A 21,228-nucleotide genomic window follows, 5' to 3' on the forward strand; every position below is an offset into this window, starting at 1 on the left:
GGGTTTTTCGAACAGCCTACAAAACTCCAATTGGAACCACACCATTTAAACTCATTTACAAAAAAGCATGTCATCTTCCAGTAGAAATTGAGCATAAAGCATTTTGGGCTTTGAAGATATGTAATCTTGATTTACATGAAGCTGGACATCTACGGTTAAGTCAATTAAATGAATTAGAAGAATTAAGACATGAAGCATACGAAAATTCGTTAATCTATAAGGAAAGAACGAAGAAATGGCATGATAAAAGAATCAGAAGTTCAAAAGAATTTAAGGAAGGAGACCGAGTTCTTCTTTTCAATTCACGATTCAAGCTATTTCCTTGAAAATTGAAATTAAGATGGTCTGGACCATTCATAGTCAAAAGAGTTTTTCCGTATGGAACAGTAGAATTAATAAATTTAAAAGGGATTGAATTTAAAGTAAATGGTCACAGAGTTAAACATTACATAGATAATCCAATGGAAGTTGAAGATGAAGTTAATCACAATTTCGACACCACAGCTAACTAAGTGTGGGAAGATTCGAATCTTTTTAGGGTGATATGTATTTCTGTTAGAGTTAGATATTCTGTTTTCGTGTAGTTCTCGAGAATGGAATCCGAATGGTCTTTCCCTAGCAGACCCTAAAGAACTAGTCTTCTCCCTCCATTCTGAATTTTTTTTTAAGGTTTTACGAGATGAAGAATTCCTTTGATCTGAACCATGGTCTAATGCTACATGCTATGATTACTAAACATAATAATGACACACTTCCGAGTGAACTGGTATCATTCATAAGAGAAAAAATGGACGAAGTAAAGAAAGAACTCAGAAAAGATCATCATAAGATACATTTTGGTAAAGGAAAATCAAAATCAGTAACAAAAAGAAGAGCACGACACCTTGAAAGATGTCATAAATGCGGAAAATGGTCACACGAAGGTAAATGTTCAAACAATCAAACATATTCAAATACCGAATTTGTTACTCTATGCAAAGAAGGACCGTTCATATGTTTAGAAGAAAAGTTATTAAAAAATCGAGGTTACGCTTATGTAGCTATGGAAAACCAAATCACATAACTCTCCTATGAGTCGGCTAAAGCAGGTCTCTGAGAATTCTATCTCACAGGTAAGCATGTACAGTTTTTATTTGCTTTTATTTATTGCTTTTAACCTTTTGATAATAAACGCTAAATTGTTCGCTGTAAAGTATTAAATTGATATTCAATAAAATTAGGTATGCGAAACCGAAATTATTGATATCATACAAAAATTTATTACATCACTGCGAAATTTACCGTTTATTCTTAAGGTATAAATATCTTTAATCAATCAATCCAAAATATTTCAAAAATTCGTCAGGAGTAAAATTAGGTAATTTAGCCGAAATTACTTTACCCAAAAGAGGGGTGTATATTTTTGATAATATTTGATTGATTAAAGTGTGATAAAAGACCAAAAAGATTTTTAATTTTAATTTTTACCTTGTTTTTAAAATTAATATATAAATATTAAATTTTTAATGTAAATTTTTAAAATCGATATATTTAAGTTTTTAAATATTTTAAAAAATTAATATTTTTAATATAAGTTTGTAAAATTAATGTATAAAAAATATTAATGATATTTATATGAATTTTTAAATTTTATGCATTTTAAAATTAAGTTTGGTGTTAATTTAAAAACAAAAATTTACTTTATTTCATTAAGTTAAAATTTTGATATTTAAAATTCGTCGTGAGTTGAAGATTAGGTCGTTGAACCGAAATTGCTTTACCCAAGGGAGGGACGAGAAATTTTATTATCATTATTTTTAATCTTATTGAATTAAAGTATGCCAAAAACATTTAAAAAACTCAAAAAAAATCTTTGCTTTTAAAACAATCGCTTTAAAATGACAAATTTTAAAATTTTGTCGAGGGACGAACTAGGACAACGATCCGAAACGCCCTCATTCTAAAAAGAAAACAAATTTTAAAAATTATTTATTTGTTTTATAAGTAAATGGTTATATCTAAGAAAAAAAAGAAAAAAAGAAATAACCCCATGCGATCGCATGGGGTTTGTACTAGAAATCCATGCGATCGCATGGCACCATAAAACTGGTCAAGAACATAAGTTCCAGCGAGCTGCTTCAGCTCTTCACTTTTAACACACACATACACGAACATATACACACAAATTCACCCAAAATCATCAATTTTTCATCAAAATCAACCAAATTTCTTGCAATAGTTCGCTACGATCATGCCTTTTCTCAGATGGGGAAGAAAAAAGGTAAAGATTTCACCCCTAAAACTCTTTAAATTCGAATTTTAGTGTTCTTGAACTAATTTTTACCTAATTTGATTTTGTTGATTTTTAATGTAATTAGAGTTAAATTGTTAGTATATTATGCATGTATAACCTAGATTGATGCTATTTAACATGATTTGAAGCCAAAAACTTCAAAATTTTTAGAAATCTAGGGTTGGTGTTCTTGAGCAATTTGGGACTTTTTGATATAAACAGGTTATGGTCAATTTTTGTCATGAATTATTGCTAAATTAAGTAGTGTAACATGTTTAGGTAGCTAAATGATTCAAACATTGATCCTAAACAAGATTTTTGAGAATTAAAGTGGACTTTTTAAGTCTAAAATTCATGAACTTGATTAAATTAATGTAAATGCCATTTAAAACTTGTTTAATTGCTAGTAATGGTTATTTTGACATGTTATTTGAGTAGAATGCTTATGAACTTTGTAAACATTTTCATATATGCTTATTTGAAAAAGTGTAGAATTGATAAAAATATGAAAATGAGCATGAGTTTAATATGGATTAAACATGTTATTGTAATTGTTTCAATTTGTTAATTTGCTAACACTAATGCATATTTGGATGCACAAATTTTGTATTTAATGTGTTTTGCTGAGAAATACCGATACTGATGGTGCATCATCATCATCTAGGCAACCTGCTCCAGAACCACAGCCAGAGATGCAATATCACGAACCGGAGCAACAACAGGAACAACAACAACAACAACAACAACATGATGATCAACATGTACCATACTATGAGCTGGATCCACAATTTTTTATTACTTACGTAGTATTTCCTGCTCACCATATAGTAGAACACCCAACAATTCATGAAGAACAGTTGCATCCCAATTTAAGAATTGATAGAAGTTGGAGAGATTACCCGACATATCAAAGTAACAAATTTAAACTGGTAACGAAAAATGTAGAAGTACCGAGGGTAATCGATTGGGAGCCTTTGGAAAGGGTCCAACTAGCTAACCCAGTTAGACTGCATCTAATCCAAAGGTATGGCAGCTATTCTTTTCCCGATTGGGAACGTTTATTTACTACTCGTAGGCCTGTATATAAAGAGTGGTGTGTTGAGCTTATGAGTACTATATCATTTAATAAGGATGTAGATAGCTTAGACGATAAGAGTTTTCTTAGATTTTTACTTGGCCGTAGGATGTACAGGATGTCCATGCTGGACATGGCCAGGGCTTTACAGATTTACACTCCTACTGAATTACTACTACCTGATTGTACAAATTTGATTTATTATGGTGAAAGGGTAGATAGGAATTTTGATACTGACGCCGTCTGGAGGCGTATGTCAAATTATAATGTTTTTACGCGAGGAGGAAGACACTCCTATTTAGATATTAACAAAGCAGAGCTTCATATTATATATAGATTTTTAGCTAATTCGATTACACAAAGAGGTAACAACAAGGAGAAAATGACCTTACACAATTTATTTTACCTAAAGTGTATTCGAAACACTAGAAGCTTTGTTAATATCCCCTACTGTGTTGGTTTTTATCTGTCCAAAATGGTGGAAGGTATACAGGACGGGGGAATAATAGGAGGAGGTATTTTTGTTAATCTCATTGGAGAGTATTTAGGTGTAGATAGGGATCAAGGGGGTCCACTGATGGTGTGTAGGGAACAGGTTGAGACTTTAGGATTGCGGGTCTATCATGGTGCAAAGGTATCAAAGAGAGGAGTACCATATCAGGGCCCTCATCCACAGGTAGATAGAGGTTCAGATGAGGACATGGAGGAAGCGGATGACATTAGGGATGTCATTAGGGAGGCTGTTACTGATGTTTACCAGCGTATAGATGAGGTAGAAATGACAAACGAGGCTAGACATAGTCAGTACGAGCAGTGGCACGCCGAGAATGTATACGAGCATTCCAGGCAATGACAGCATGATAGATGTCACTATCATCAGCATCAGATCATGAGCCAGCTATCACCTCAGGTACCAAATAACTATGTACCGACCCGACCTGCTTACTATCCGCCACACCAGCCTAATATGCGACCACCATTTACTCTCTACTACCCCAACCAAGCCTATCAGCACACCTATAACCAACCATGGAACCCGACCAACGACATGAACTGGAACCCCTATCCAGATTGATACAGTTCCCGTTGGTGATTTTTATCTTTTATTATTTTTATTTACTTATGTTTTAAACATTTAATATTGTGATACTTTTATGTAATTTTTAACATTTTTTTTATTTTGTTACTAATATTTCGTATTTATAATTTGAAAGTGGGATGTTAAGTCTCATTTCAAATTACCATGCATGTTATTATTTGTATGTATGTATATTGTCAATTGTACACAACAGGGTAAAACAGCGAACTTTCAAAGACTGGCATTAAGTTCAGCAAAAGCTACTAATTTTGACGACAAAATGAAAAACAAATGTGATGTAACAACAAGACGGAATGAACAAATGATGTGCACCATTTATCATTCAACAAACAAACGCCAATATGTTTAGAAACTTTGGTAAAATTTAATCATTTTTCTACGCTATTCACCCTCAATAATTTAAATTGTTACTGATTTCTTGCAAAAGAGGGCATTGCAAGATCTTAAATGTGGGAAGGGGTTAAATTCTTTCGGATTTTTAAAATTTTAATTTAAACACTCGGTTACCATTAAAAATACTAGTAACGCAGTAGTTGTATTAGAATCTAGTTGTGACGACCCGGGAATTTCCGACCAAATTTAAACTTGATCTTTATGTGTTTCTGACACGATAAGCAAAGTCTGTTAAACCAAGTCTTAAAATTTTTGAACTGTGTACATGTATGCATGTAACCTCAGACTATGCCCGACGATTCACGAACAATTGTTGAAAATAAATACATGAATATATGTAAATATATGTGTATATGTTTTAACTCGGATTAACAAAATATAAAATATTATACAAGATAACTAAGTGATTATTGAATTAAGACTATATATAATTTCTATAGTTAATCTTTATGAATGGTGGAATATATATATATAAAATATATAAATACTAAATGTATATATTATCTAATTATTAAATACTACATAATTAATAATATTTAATATTAATGTATTAAACTACAAGTTAAAATATAGTTATTATATTAATAATGTTATTAGTTTATATATTATTAATATTGATATCAGTAGTAATAATATTATTCATTTAATATATGATATACGAGATTTTATAAGTATAATTTGTTATATCAATATTATTAGAGTTATCTTTATTAATAGTGTTAGTATCATTATTACTATTATTGAATAATATAATTACTAATGTTATTATTAATAATGTTAGCAATATCATTATTATTAAAATCATTAAAAAGTTTAAAAACTATTGTTATTATTATTATAAAACAACTTAATATTACTATCATTAATATTATTATTAGTTATTTCATTATTATCATCAATGATATTATTATTACTAGTAATAAAAATTATACGAATTAACATATGATTAATTAACATTTATTATTATTAATCTTTATCCATAGTATTGTTATTAATAATGTTATTATTGGAATTATTAGTATTAATAGTATTGATATTAGTTAATTATCAAAAAATATAAAAATATGAATTATATGTACACAGATTTAGTTAGTCAAATTATAAAATACAGAAATTAATGTATATAAATACATTTACATTTATAAAATACTAAATTTTATATAAATATATATATGTATATGAAATTATATATATCTGATTAGAATTTCTTATATAATTTTGTTCTCCATTGCTTTCCCTACTGCATCATAAATTGATTTTGTCAAACATACAGTACATATTGATTCTTTACGTTCCTATAACAAACAAAATTAGATGTAACAGATTTGGATTTTTACTTTTATTTATTATTATAATTCTGACATTGTATATTCTTGTCGAGCCAATCCAACTACAAAACAAGTTTGAATGAATCTGATTACATGATTGGAGCTCAATTATACTCTATAACATCGATGATTTAATTTATCAGGTAAAAGTTAAAAACAGAAAATTGAAACTGAAACCGTTTACCCTGTTCTTCATTCATTTTACAAGAACATCGAATTCGAATTTGATTTCAAAATCCTTTAATGCAATTATGTTTTAAATCTTCCATTTAAACTTTCTGTAAAGTTTTAACTCCCAATTTCATCTATCGAAATCAAATTTTGAAGTCAAAGTTTTATGTACAAAAGTCAAACGTTGTGTTCTTGGAGAAATTCGAGTTTGATTTTACGTTTTAGGTTCAATTGATGTTACAGAAAGATTCTAGGAGTGATTTCACACCTATTTCATGTTGAGATCGTAGTCTAAAACGGTCTAGAATTTCAAACTCAAATCAAGGTTCAACGTGTTCCTGAAAAGCTACTGTTAATTAAAATTGTGTTTTTAATCCTTTCTGTTAATTCAAACAATCATTACAAGACGTTTCCATAAATGATTTGGGACGTATCTCATGTTATAATTTCAATCTAAAAATGTCTAGGATTTTAAATCGTGTATCGAGTTCTTCAAAAATATTTTCGAATAAACAGATTTCTGTTATTTGATTTTTTCTTGTTTCTGTTAAATTCAATTCATCAACATTGATCATATATGTTTCTATGTTTAATACATGTACCTAATAAAATAAATTTCAAGTATGATTATTAAGTTAATTGGTCGACTGATTGTGAGGAGGAAGAAGATGAGGGAAGAACACTGGAATGAGTTATATATATTTGGAACGGGTATTTAATCAGAAAATGGGCATAGCCCAGACGGTTTAGGATGATGTCGGGTTTCGAGAGGTCGGGGGTTCGAATCCCTGGAGTGACAGTTTTCTTTTTGGCAGAATTTAATTGAAGGTAGTTCATTTATTAACTTACTTTTATTATTATTATTATTATTATTATTATTATTATTATTATTATTATTATTATTATTATTATTATTATTATTATTAATACTTATTATTATTACTTGTATTGTTATGTTATCATTATGATTTACTAGTAGTATTGTTATTATCATTAATATTAATATCATTATTATTACAAGTACTAGTATTATCACCAAATATTATTATTATGATAAATATTACTACTAATATTATAATTAGGGGTTACGAATTGTTACTATAGAAACTTTAATTATTGTTTTAGAAATTAAATATGAAGATTTTATTATTGTTATTAACAAGTTGTATTATTATTAAAATTATCACTAGTAAAAAGATTGTTATTGTTATTATTGAGTATTAGGTATTATTATCAAAACTACTATTATTACCCTTACTATAGGATTATTATAAAAACTATCATTTATATTATCGTTTATAAAATTAATAACACTATTATCATTATTATTAGTATTAACATTATTATTATTGTTATCACCTAAAGTATTAATTTAGTATTATCAAAATACAACTTTAACAACCAAATGAAATTGATATATAAATATAATTAATACATATAACACAACAAACTTAATATGTTTATGTACCAAATGAATATATGAAATATATATATTATTAATACAAAAAGGATATAACTAGTAAATCTATACATATATTTATTCAATTACAATTATGTATATTAATAAATATATAAATGATATAGGTTCGTGAATCCGAGGCCAACCCTGCATTGTTCAGTTGTTAAGTATCGTCATATGTATTTTTACTACAAAATACATTATGGTGAGTTTCATTTGCCTTTTTACCCTTTATATTTTTGGGCTGAGAATACATGCGCAACTTTTATAAATGTTTTACGAAATAGACACAAGTAATTGAAACTACATTATATGGTTGAATTATCGAAATCGAATATGCCCCTTTTTATTAAGTCTGGTAATCTAAGAATTAGGGAACAGACACCCTAATTGACGCGAACTCTAAAGATAGATCTATCGGGCCCAACAAGCCCCATCCAAAGTACCGGATGCTTTAGTACTTCGAAATTTATATCATGTCCGAAGGAGGATCCCGGAATGATGGGGATATTCTTATATACAAATTGTGAATGTCGGTTATCAGGTGTTCAATCCATATGAATGATATTTTTGTCTCTATGCATGGGACGTATGTTTATGAGAAATGGAAATATGAAATCTTGTGGTCTATTAAAATTATGAAATGATTATTTATTTTAAACTAATGAACTCACCAACCTTTTGGTTGACACTTGAAAGCATGTTTATTCTCAGGTATGAAAGAAACATTCCGCTGTGCATTTGCTCATTTTAAAGACTTTATTTGGAGTCGATCATCGTAATGGAACCAGATGTTGGTGACTTCGTCCAGATGGATTAGGACGGGTCCTTTCACTAGTGCTCTCTGATAATAAAGAACAGCCCTAGTCTTATATACTGACTACCCAATTCTAGTAAAAATTTTAAAAATTTTCAAATAAATGAATTCAAAATCATGTTTATACATATTTATGAACGATAAAACTAGGTGTTAACACCGAAATTATTGTTACCTCGAAAAGGACATAAATTGAGAAACAACCCAAAATGTTAGAATTCATTTAAAATGGAATAGAGGAAAATAAAAAGGCAAAGAAAGGAAAAATAAAAGTCAAGTGTGGGAAAAATTTACCAAGTTATTTAGAACATATATTACATATTTTTGTACAAATAATTAAAGATACTTTTGTTTTGGACAAAATTAATCAGTTTTACCCAGTTTATTGTAATATAAATAAAATTTAAAAGGAAGTAAAGTCTTCCGAGAGAAAAAGACACGCGCTTCTTGATTTAGGTCAGGAAGTTATCATCCAGACCAGTTGTAGAGTCTACGAAAAACCTTGAAAAGTTTTCTCAAAAATCAGCTGGAAATCCACGGACCTCAGCATCAAACAGGGTCGCCAAGTGTTCAGACTTATCCTAACCATGAGAGGATCTGTCTCGTACAATGGGGAGCACCGTGCAAATTAGCTTATAAGACTAATGAATTAGATCCTCAGAAAGGATAATCTCCTTAAAGATCAAAAATCAGCTTTTAAGACTGATATTACTCAATCCATGAGATTGACCTTAAAGATTGAGAATTCAAACTCATGGAATTCAATGATATCTAAACTCGAGCTTGAACGAGAAAATATTTTGATCAAATTACAAACCGATTTGTTTTCTGAAAACCCATTTTTAATACGTTCATTACCATTGAACGTAAAATCCTAGGAATTCACCTGGAATTCATTAGGTCTCCTGAACCAAATCGGGTGTCAACCGTAAGAACGGTGGTTGCATAGCATGGTCGAAGACAGGACCTTGTGCCAGACCGAAAAAATTATAGGGTAATCTTACCTATTGCTCCTACAAAGGATAGTAATTGCATCCAACACGTTATAGACCATAATCAAAAGCATATCACGGGACATTGCCTTAACAGTTGATTGTTCAACGCTTTCCTTTACAACCGGACGGTAGTTTACCGAAAAGTAATATACGGAGAAAGTATACTGGACGTGTTGCTTTTCTAATACAAGGTTAGCAAGTGGGTGACACAAAATCATAAGTTTTGAGCTAAAATTTTCAAATCTGGAACCCACAAAACCCACAAAAGCAATTTGCAAACACCGGTGAAGGGTTATTCCGGAAAACTTATCTAGGGTAAAAGCTAGATTGAATTTTCAAAAAGATTAAATGTTTTCATAAAGATCCAATTTTCTAAAGGATCTAAATTTTTATAGTCATGTGGGACTGTAAACCACAACGTTACTATCATTGTTCATACCGCCGTATTAAAATCACTGATGTACAAAGTGTGAAGAATAAAGAAGTGATTCTAGTAAAGTTGTATTCAAGTTCTATATTGCTTGAGGACAAGCAATGCTCAAGTGTGGGAATATTTGATAATGCTAAAAACGAACATATATTTCATAGCATTATCCCTCAAGAAAGACAAGCTTTTGGTTGAAATTGTTCTATTTACAAGTGATATTCGTTTAAATAATAAAAGGTGAAGACAAAAGACAGATTCGACGATTTGAAGACGCAAACGACCAAAAAGCTAAAAAGTACAAAGTACAATCCAAGTGGTTCAATTTATTGATGAGAAACGTCTAAAAATTATAAAAGTACGAGTCGCAAAACGCAAAGTACAAGATATTAAATAGTACGCAAGGACGTTCGAAAATTCGGAACCTGGACATGAACCAACTATCAACGCGCTACGCAACGGAGCTAAAATTACAAGTCAACAATGCACAAGAATATAATATAATATATAATTAATTATACAAAATTATATATATTATATTATATATTATTATAAACTTAGCAGCCCACGTTTAAAACTCATTGTGAGCTGGTACAGCTGGCCATGCGATCGCATGGCCAGATAGTGTAAATTTCATGCGGTCGCATGAGGCCCTGTAGCAGCTCAAGTACTATAAATTGTAACGTTTGGTCGACGAAATATACATTTTTTCCTAATCAACTCTCTATCTCAATATATATATATATATATATATATATATATATATATATATATATATATATATATATATATATATATATATATATATATATATATATATATATATATATATATATATATATTTATATTTATAATTTTAATTTTAATTTAAGATTAATAATAATAAGGTTATGTTAGCGAATGTTGTAAGTGTGTAAGTTGAAATTCTGTCCGTGTAACGCTACGCTATTATTAATCATTGTAAGTTATGTTCAACCTTTTTGAATTAATGTCTCGTAGCTAAGTTATTATTATGCTTATTTAAGCCGAAATAATCGTGATGTTTGGCTAAATATTAAAGACGGGGTAATTGGGGTTTGGACAAAAGAACGACACTTGTGGAAATTGGACTATGGGCTATTAATGGGCTTTATTTTAACTAAACGATACCTCGTTAATTTAATATAAAGATTACAATTTGACGTATCTATATATAACCACATACGCTTAATCGGGTACGGTGGGCGGGATATCTATAAATACGAATTATCGTTCATTTTACCGAACACGGGGATGGATTAATAGTTAATGGACTCATTAAAACAGGGGTGGATTACATTCAAGGGTAATTGGTGTAATTGTTAACAAAGTAGTAAAATCTTGGATTACACGTAGTCGATAACCTGGTGTATTCATTAAACAAAGTATTAAGACCTTGTTACAGTTTGAATCCCCAATTAGTTGGAATATTTGACTTCGGGTATAAGGATAATTTGACGAGGACACTCGCACTTTATATTTATGACTGATGGACTGTTATGGACAAAAACCAGATGGACATATCGAATAATCTAGGACAAAGGACAATTAACCCATGGTAATAAACTAAAATCAACACGTCAAACATCATGATTACGGAAGTTTAAATAAGCATAATTCCTTTATTTTATATCTTATCGCACTTTTTAATTATCGTACTTTTTAATTATCACAATTTTATTTATCGTCATTTTATTTATGTACTTTAAATTATCGCACTTTAATTATCGTTATTTACTTTACACTATAAATTAAGTTATATTTATTTTTAATATTTTACATTAGGTTTTAATTGTGACTTAAGTTTTAAAATCGACAAACCGGTCATTAAACGGTAAAAACCCCCCCTTTTATAATATATATATATATATATATATATATATATATATATATATATATATATATATATATATATATATATATATATTTATATATATATAGTTGTTTAAAAATATAGCGTTAAACTTGGCTAGTTCCCTGTGGATGAACCGGACTTACTAAAAACTACACTACTGTACGATTAGGTACACTGCCTATAGTGTTGTAGCAAGGTTTAGGTATATCCACTCTAATAATAAATAAATAACTTGTGTAAAATTGTATCGTATTTAACAGTATTTCGTAATAAAAATATAACTATTTCGTACACCTCTGCTTTAACATCACTAGCGCCTCATTAACAGTAAGATCAGTGGACCCAGTAGCCACAATGTCTCCAGTAGAGCCAGCAGTAGTAGAGGCAACAACACTAGAATCAGCACCACCAGTAGACAAATCAGTAGCACCAACACCAGTAGCAGAAACAGAGAGCTCATCAATAGAAACAATAACATCCTTTTCTTGCTCCCCCTCTACCTGTTCATCTACCCTGCTAAGAACTGAAACAAGAGAAAATTTTATGTTAACAACTGTAGAACCAAATAAATTTGACTCAACAATTGCATCTGCTGTTGGTCTCTGGGGACAGACTGGTGATTTAGTCCGCCCTTTGATTGAGACAGAGTAAGGTGTCTGTAAGTGCAGCTGTGACTCTGCTGACTCATTGGCAACAAATGTTGACCCAGATTGTGTAAGAGTTCTGGCTGATAATGATGTAGGAGTGTGACTCTTATCATGATCCAAGTAACATTTGGGCTATGCAGTAGCCTGAGCTAACTCAGCACGATGAGAAGCCAGCTCAAGTCTGTTTTGGGGGTCAGTTATGTTCTCTGCTGGTTGTACTGTCAGCAGAGGATATTTCTTGAAGGATAATTTTGAAAAATGTGGAAGTGCCTGGATAGAAGAGTATAGGATGCTACTCTTCTTAACACTAGTTTTAAAACCAGTCAGCTTGGGAGCCAAGGTTATGCCTTTAACTCCACTTTCATTTTTCAAGTCAGCAGTTAAAATATTTTTAATTAAGTTAGAGATTTCTGCTGTTTGGTCTAGAGACGCACCAGGTTCCATAGCAGTCTTCTTTTCAGAAGCAGCAGTTGAGACTGGGGCAATCTCCCCTATGGTTTGCTTGAAGCCAACTTTAGCTCATTTGGATTTGCCTGTTACCAAGAAATAGATAAGTAACGGATTCCAATACTAGAAGTGGGTAGTCAGTATATAAGACTGGGGTTGTTCTTTATTATCAGAGAGCACTAGATTCTAATACAACAACTGCTTTACCAGTATATGAGATGGTGGCTGTACTAGTTGAGGTAGCTGGCTTCTTCCTTTTAACAGCTGGCTTGCGCTGAGGCCCCTCCCCCTCAGCTGGTGCAACACTAGAGGCAGTCATTTGGGCAACTTCACCTTGAGCACCAAGATACTCAAGCATTACTGGCATCAAAGCAGCATATGGAGCAGTAGGTTTATCCTTTGGCATCCCCCCTTGCTTTAGAGGTAGGTCAAATGATTCATCAGCAATCTGCTGGTAAGCTTCACCCAACTCATTTTCAAAAACTAGGCTCAAGAATCTTGGAAAGGGGATTAAATGTGTTCATTTGGGTGCTAGCACCATGTCCCTTAACTTGAGGTAGATCTCAGCTGCGTACTCAATGTTCATGTTGAACAGCAAACTATGACCAATTTTGAGCTCAAAGTCTGAGCATTGATCGAAACTACCAGACTTTTGGCTGATACACTGGGTCAGCAGTCCTAAAAAGTAATACCACAGCGGTGGCATATTCTTCCTTAGCGGCGTATGAGCAATTGGACCAGCATATCCGATTGTCTCAAGCACTTCCCTCCTGAAATCATCGCTCGTCGGTGAATTAACAAATGGACCACCGCGTAATTAAAGGGCACGACGGATGGCATCAACAGTGATCGAGTAGTTTAGGGTTTCAGTCACCATGCCACGAATACATGGAGCATTCTGTTGAGTGGTGGCCATGGTGGCAGTATACCAGAATCTCACTAAACATGCTGGATAGAGATGAGAAGGAACTCTGGTGATGGATCTCGCCAAGGGGCATCGCCTGATGTAGTCGATCAAAGCCTCATAGCCAATGTTGGCTTTAGACTTGGGAATAGAGAGAGCGTGTGCTGCATTGCCTCTGGAAAGGCGAATCAGTGCAGGGTCTGGTGCATTAGCAGCCTTGACAAGGTTGGGGTGAAGATTGAACAGTGGACCTTGCACAATCTGTTCCTCTATGACTGGTGGAGGTTGCTGTTCTGGTTGTTGTTGCTGTTGTTGTTCCTCTGGTTGGTTCTCCATGGGTGGTGATTGTTCGTGTTGTTGTTCTTGGTCTGCCATTGATGATTTTGTTGAAGATGAATGTATGAATGATTTGAAGATTTGGGGATTTAGAGAGAAGAGTGTGTTTTAAAAAGTAAATTGAAGAGTTAATAATTGAATGTTATTATGAGAAATGGATTGTGTGATGACCCGGGAATTTTCGACCAAATTTAAACTTAATCTTTATATGAATTCGACACGATAAGCAAAGTCTGTAATGTGAAGTCCCAAAAACTTTGAACTGTGTTCATATATTCATTCAACCTTGACCAAGTTCCGACGATTCACGAACCATTATATTAAATAGATATGATTATATATGTGTATAGATATGTATATATTAACTGAAAACGTTGACAAAGTATTAAGATGTATAATCCTTTACATAAATGTATTTGTTTCAATATAAGTTATTATATTTATCGATGAGATTAAATGATAATACCAAATTATTGAATTATTAGATTCATTATGTTATGATTACGAGTCGCCTTATAAAACCGTAAACAAAATAAATATTTATAGTTATACTTATACCCGACAAATTTTAACAACAGAGCACGAAATATCAATTCGAAATTTCACGGAAACAATAAGTGACATAGTAAACGACGGCTTTACTATTTCTAATTCATATTACACGTTTTATTATAATTATTATTATATTTATTTATGTTATTACTTTATGATTGATAGAATGAATCCGTGATTTTGAAAAGTAAACTACACTGTTAATAATTGATGAAACTGATTGATTCATGTCATCCACGTTTTAATTATATGATATTAATTGTAGACATAAGGTATCCTATTATGAATCTAACACAATACCCACTATCTAAATTACTTATAAAATATGAGAGGAGTACACCCATTTTATTTCTCTGCATCCCTTCCTCTTCTTCATCTAGTTTCACTTGTAAACCGAGCAACACCATCGAATCATCACCAAAAACCCTTTCAATATTTTCAATCAAACCACACCAAACACCATGAATATCGCTGTTGCACATGCTTGTTAGATCATCATCACTAAACAACCATCACAGTTCAAATGATAGTTGATATTGCTACACTCTTTTCTTTCTTTCTGTGAAACAAAAGAGCTGAATAGCTCTTTTCTTTGAACAACTATCGACACCCAAAAACAACCTCACTCGGCTAACTTGTGCAGCCGAAACAACCATTATACAACCAAAATTCGATAACCCTTTAATGGCTATTGTTTGATCGTTGTTGCAATCAAAGAACCAACCCAAAAACCACCACTTTTCTTATTCCATTACCATCATAATCGATCACCTTCACCAACCTAAACCAAAACTCACATAAAATTTCTGTATCTGTTTTCTATTTTCTGTTCGAACTATCACCATCACCGTGAACTAAACCAAGCAACTCACCATGATCACCATAAACCGCCATCCTAAAATCCACCTTGTGTTTTCATTCTATTACTTGAAACTCAACCCAAAAACCTTCACAACTGCTACTGTTAGAGAAGACTACTACTGCTGTTTTTCCATCACCTCCGCCATTTACAGGTTCCGTTTTATTACTGCTATATACCTGCTTTCCGTTCAGTTTCTAAACCCCAAAAACCAAACCACAAATTTCAGTTGCTACGCCTACTGTTTTCTAATATTAATCAAACACCAAAACACTCTCAAACAGTCCACAAAACTTGCTATTTCCTCCTGTCACTATCAATCGATGTATGCAATTTCTGTTTTCCTGTTGCACGTGAATTAACCATCAAAAGAACCCAACAAAAACAAAACCTGCCACTTTGGATTTATTACCACTAAGTATATTCTTTTGTTTAATGGCCGACACATATGAAGTAGGTACATCCACCTCACTTAATAATTCCTTTTCAAAAGTATATAACAATTATTAATTGTTATTTCTGTTTCATACAACAAACCTAAAATGCATATGTAACGGGTTATGATATAATGGGCTACCCATTTAAGTTTTGTTATTGGACTCTAAGTGGGCCGTAAAAACCTTGGTTAACATGGGCTGCACTTCTATTTTCTTGTACGTATACGACGACAAGGATGATTAGGATTGTGGAAATATAATGGTGTTGTTACATGATGATGATCATGATTATGATATTGATGATAAAGATGTCGATGATATGATGATGATGATGGAAACGATCGTGAGATGCTCGATACTGATAAACATGATGATTATGATTTCATGTGATTTTATGTGATGATGTTGAAATGATGATGACGATTATGGTTTATGGATGATGAGACTACGGGAATGATGCTAAGACAAACGACGACATAATGGCGATTAATGGTGATGAAATTAAACGAAGCCGTAGATGAAGACTCCATAATTATTTATCTGTTTCCGGTTTAGATCGACACACAAAACAATAGTTGGGTTGATCAATTGGTTCTTGGGCTTATTAACTATATTGGACTCTATTATATATAAATAAATGAACTATTTATTTCATGGGTTCTTAATGGACTTCATTAGTTATAAGATTAGTTGAACGGCTTAAACTGTTTTGGGTAGCGAATTGAACCAGAAAGACAGACACAGATGGAGGGTTAAAGGTGTTTGTGAGGTAGCGGGAGGTCACGGGTTCGAGTCCCGTTCCGAGCATTTTTTTTAAGCTAGTTTCAAGGTAGTATTTCAATTATTATTATTATTATTATTATCATTATTGCTACTAGTAATTATTATATTTATTATATTATTACAAATATAAAAAAAACATAAATATTAGCATCATTATTATTATTAGTAAAATTATTATTTTTGTAGTATTATTATTAGTATTAATTATTATTAAAATTAACATTTTTATTAAAAAGTATTATTTTTATTAAAGTTATCATTTTATCACTTATGCTAAAAGTATCATTTTTAACTTTATTATCATTATTATTATTTTTATCATTACTAATATTATTTTAGTATTATTATACTTTTAACAAAACAAATGATATGTATATATATACAAAATATATATTTAATACATATAACATAACGGAACTTATATTTTTAATTATTTTAAATATATAAAATGAATATATGAAACCTATAGGTTATTAATATAAAAATGATATAAATAATAAGCTTATATATATTTATATACAAATTGTTCCATTACAACTATATGTGTTAATAAATATATACATGATATAGGTTCGTGAATTCGAGGCCAACCCTTCATTGTTCAATATCGTAATATGTATTTTTACTACAAAATACATTAGGTGAGTTTCCTTATTCCCTTTTTATATATATTTTTGGGACTGAGAATACATGTGCAACTTTTATAACTGTTTTACGAAATAGACACAAGTAATCGAAACTACATTCTATGGTTGAATTATTAAACCGAATATACCCCTTTTTAGTCTGGTAATCTAAGAATTAGGGAACAGACACCCTAATTGACGCGAACTCTAAAGATAGATCTATCGGGCCCAACAAGCCCCATCCAAAGTACCGGATGCTTTAGTACTTCGAAATTTATATCATGTCCGAAGGAGAATCCCGGAATGATGGGGATATTCTTATATGCATCTTGTTAATGTCGGTTACCAGGTGTTCAATCCATATGAATGATATTTTGTCTCTATGCATGGGACGTATGTTTATGAGAAATGGAAATATGAAATCTTGTGGTCTATTAAAATTATGAAATGATTATCTATGTTAAAGTAATGAACTCACCAACCTTTTGGTTGACACTTTAAAGCATGTTTATTCTCAGGTACGAAAGAAATCTTCCGCTGTGCATTTGCTCATTTTAAAGATATTACTTGGAGTCATTCATAACATATTTCAAAAGACGTTGCATTCGAGTAGTTGAGTTCATCAAGATTATTATTAAGTCAATAGTAGTTAGATATATTATGAAATGGTATGCATGCCATCAAATTTTGATGTAATGAAAGATTGTCTTTTCAAAAACGAATGTAATGTTTGTAAAATGTATCATATAGAGGTCAAGTACCTCGCGATGAAATCAACTGTTGTGAATCGTTTATAATCGATATGGACTTCGTCCGGATGGATTAGGACGGGTCCTTTCAGTTGGTATCAGAGCGGTGGTCATAGCGAACCAGGTCTTGCATTAGTATGTCTAACTAGGAGTTGTTAGGATGCATTAGTGAGTATGGACTTCGACTTAATAGTTGTTAGGTTACTTTAAGGAGTCTGGACTTGAACCTGGTCTGCATGTCAAAAGTTTTGCTTATCATTTCGTGTCGAAAATTACCTACTTATCATTCTTAGAGAATCACTTGCTTACCATTCTTAGTCTAGACACGTTCTACTGCATTGACTGCATGAATAGTGTATAGACAAAATTCATATCTTAGCGTGTCTGCTAATTCTTATCTTAGTGTATCTGTTATTGTTATCTTTGCCTTACAGCCTCCGTAGATTCCTCTGTAACTTATGAGATTTTAGTATTATATATGCATATGTAAATTATGTATTGCAGGATACTAATCTACATCCTATAATCTATTTCTTCTAGAAAATCCTTCATATGATCATACGAGATGAATCCTTCAACTAGTTCGAGTCCCTCAGATTCCGATAACTATTCCGATAGTTATTCCGACAGCTATTCCGACATAGATGTTCACCTAAACTCCGAAAACAGCATCATCGGCATGAATCAACCAATCAACCATTATCAATTCATCTGATGGGTTCGTAGTCGACTTAATTAATGGAAACGCGCAGAAGGCAATCCCTTCCACCAACCGAATTCACCTCTTAACAATGAACCTGAAGCGTTTACCTGCGAACCTATTCGAGACACCATTTTCAGTCTCATTTCCAGGGTAACTCGACAAGATCATATTCTATTCACAATTCTGAACCTTATTCATCCGCTCGTTCCGACCGACAATCATCCTGGAGTAATAAGTCAGCGAACTTCGCCCTCGAATAATCAATTCGGAGAATATGGTGCAAAATGTACCAGCTTCAGCAACATCACCGGCACCAACAGTACCATCAATAACAGCACCAGTACCATCAACAATCCATGCTTCAATATTATCATCTGTACTTTGAGTATGATCTTCGTTCTACGTATCGTTCTACCTCATTTATCTTCGTTCGACATGACGAATATGTAATCTCTAAAGTTTTAGAGATTATTTATTCTAGTTCCAACCGAAAAGCAAATGAGTTTAATATCATATTAACTCATTAAATCCATGATTACGTTGAAGAAAATATATATGTATATATATGTTTTCATAAAGATTGTAATTAAAAATCCTCTTGTACAAATTGTTAATGATGAAAATATTTTAACGGGTAGGTAATACCCGAGGGATATTTAAATTTCACATTAATAGGTTACATTGTACGTTCTTCGAATCTGTTTCAACAGTCATATACTATCCTACTTACATTCACCGATATACAAATCCGTTCACCGCAGAATAACCATTTTCATTCAATTTCATATTTGGATTTTGATCTATCAGAATCCAACAAGTGGCATAATGAAGAAATAATAGACACAATAAAAATTGATTAGAAACAGACTAATTAACAATATTAAATTTTATTAAGAAACCACGCTAACAAAATCCTAGCTAACTGTTCCTAGCTAACTGTTAATTCCGTATTACATTTTATTTATCGCAATTTAATTATCGCAATTTATTTTATCGCAATTTATATTCTCGCAATTTTATTTATTGTCATTTAATTTCTGTTATTTACTTTACGCACTTTATTTATCGTCATTTAATTTCTGTTATTTATTTTACGCACTTTAAATATCGGGATACGTATACAAAGTTTTGACATATCATATCGACACATCTATATATATTATTTGGAATCACCATAGACACTCTATATGCAGTAATGATCGAGTTCTCTATACAGGGTTGAGGTTGATTCTATAATAATATATATACTTTGAGTTGTGATCGAGTCTGAGACGTATACGGGTCACGACACGTATTAATTAATTCGAATATTATATATTAAACTATATATGAATTATTGGACTGTCAACTGTGGACTATCGACTGTGGACTAATAACATTGGACAATTAAAATGAATTAAAATATTAATTATAACATATGAAACTAAACAATTCTTCAAGTTGCCACTTGATTTCGTCTTAAACATCATTTGTATCTTCACGATTACATTCTGCGTTCAAACCTTACATGATTCTTGAAAACACCTCAATCGAGAGGATGAACCAACCGCACTTTATTTACGGGAGAAAAGATTGATGCATATAGTTATGCACCTAAAAATACTCGGAACCTGAATAAACATTTAACACGTAGTAGTGCTAATTCCGTTAGCGTTATTATTACCGAAAATAACTTTGCATCTGCTGTTCGAGATAGTCAGTTTTGTCACAGCTCCAGCAAGACAACTTCAACTTTTCGTACGAAACAACCTTATTATAACGTTGATATATACGCGTGCTCTTTTATTGTTACCAGGGAACCTTTCATATTCCACCATATTACCATCACCGTTTAATCACCTAAAAAAACACAATTTTTCCTGAAACCACCTCAAATTAATAACCTATGATTCAGATATCATAGCATTAAATGCAGAGGAAACAGAAAAATGGTAGAGGGTCTAAACGACCAAAAGTTTGATGATAAAGAAAGGAGTGTTAGGAACGCTCGATAGAAAATTGGGTATTAAAAAACAGATTGAGCCACCCATGAAGGAGACCAAGGACAAATACAAGGACCAAATCCTATATTCAAAGGATTCAGGTAATTCTGGACCCGTTGAAATCTTTAGAGAATATTTTGCTCTGAAGTCATGACAAAATCTTACGGAAAATCTTTCTCCATCAACCATCGAACTTAGAAATTCCAAAATATCATCATCAATATCTTCGATAATTCTGAGGATATTTTCATAAATATTCTCGTCCGAGATTATATACCTCTTCGTGCTTCCTGTGTA

Source organism: Rutidosis leptorrhynchoides, chromosome 4, assembly GCF_046630445.1.
Source record: "Rutidosis leptorrhynchoides isolate AG116_Rl617_1_P2 chromosome 4, CSIRO_AGI_Rlap_v1, whole genome shotgun sequence".
In the NCBI taxonomy this organism is placed as follows: domain Eukaryota; kingdom Viridiplantae; phylum Streptophyta; class Magnoliopsida; order Asterales; family Asteraceae; genus Rutidosis; species Rutidosis leptorrhynchoides.